General features: G+C 46.7%; 1 non-coding gene across 1 annotated transcript; it reads left to right on the top strand.

Annotated features, from left to right (window-relative positions):
* Positions 1 to 301: 301 nt before the first annotated feature.
* Positions 302 to 408, top strand: LOC118481518. Its single transcript, XR_004865726.1, has one exon. It is a non-coding gene; the product is annotated as a small nucleolar RNA R71 (small nucleolar RNA).
* Positions 409 to 1,212: the final 804 nt, after the last annotated feature.

Genomic DNA, 1,212 nt, shown 5'->3' with positions numbered 1-1,212 from the left:
CCCTTCACAAGCCATAACCGAGACTGTTTTTGTCATTTCCAATTTTTTTATCTTTGAAGAAAGAGCCTCGATTTGGGCTTGTAAAGAAGTGCTTTCATCGACCTTATGGGCGCCCGGGGTGATAGACTTATTTCCCCGGGGGGTGTGCCATTGAAAATTGGTTTGAGCAATTTCCTCAATTTGATTATATATTTCGTGTGGGTGTCGATTACCTAAAAGTCCCCCGGAGCTAGAATCAAGTGTCTGCCTAGTGTGTGGCAACAATCCATTATAGAAGGTGGATACTTGTTGCCATATTGCGAGGCCGTGATGGGGACACTTGCGTAATAGCTCCTTGAACCTTTCCCAAGTTTCATATAAGGATTCCCCGTCCTCTTGTGAATATGTATTAATTTCAGCCATTAACTTAGCAGTTTTAGAAGGAGGGAAATACTTATATAGAAATTTTTGGGCTAGTTCATCCCAGGTGTTTACCGATCCAGCTGGGAGGGTGTTGAGCCAAGCTTTCGCTCGGTCTTTTAGTGAGAAGGGAAACATACGGAGGCGGATGGCGTCGTTTGATGCTCCATTGATCCGAAAGGTATCACATATCTCCAAGAAATTAGTTATATGTAGATGGGGATCCTCGTCCGCAAGCCCATGGAAGGTTGCGGAGTTTTGGAGCATTTGTATCAAATGTGGCCGAAGTTCGAAGTTATTGGCTTCGACATTCGGAGCATTGATAGCGGCGCCTAGATTACCTACGGTGGGTCGTAGATAATCCATAAGGGTACGTTGGTCCGCCATTGGAGGTGGATTACCCGAAACCTTCTCTTGGTTTTTGGCTTTTAACCTTTTTCTGAGAAAGCGTTCGGGTTCTTCTAGTGGTTCTTTTATGTCTTTATTGGAACTGGAGCTCATACACTACGTGAGGGTGGCGTCGGGTTCCAAGTCCTGCAATAAAAACAAAAAAGAATGTTGGTCAGAAGGTTCACCACGGCCCCGTGTTGAGCGAACACGGCCCATGGTCGGAATTTCAGTGATTGTTTTCCAGATCCCAGTTACTGGAAGTTGGACACGGCCCCGTGTTGCACCGGCACGGCCCCGTGGTCAGCCTTCTGTAACTTGGAAAACAAAAACTGCCAGTGACGATGCTGAACACGGCCCGTGTCCGACCAGGCACGGCCCCGTGTTGAGCTCTGCAGAAGCTGAAAATCTAAGAAAAAATCCTAA

Source organism: Helianthus annuus, chromosome 8, assembly GCF_002127325.2.
Source record: "Helianthus annuus cultivar XRQ/B chromosome 8, HanXRQr2.0-SUNRISE, whole genome shotgun sequence".
Classification (NCBI taxonomy): domain Eukaryota; kingdom Viridiplantae; phylum Streptophyta; class Magnoliopsida; order Asterales; family Asteraceae; genus Helianthus; species Helianthus annuus.
The sequence above is the reverse complement of the archived record's forward strand: the minus strand, read 5'-3'. Positions and strand labels throughout refer to the sequence as shown.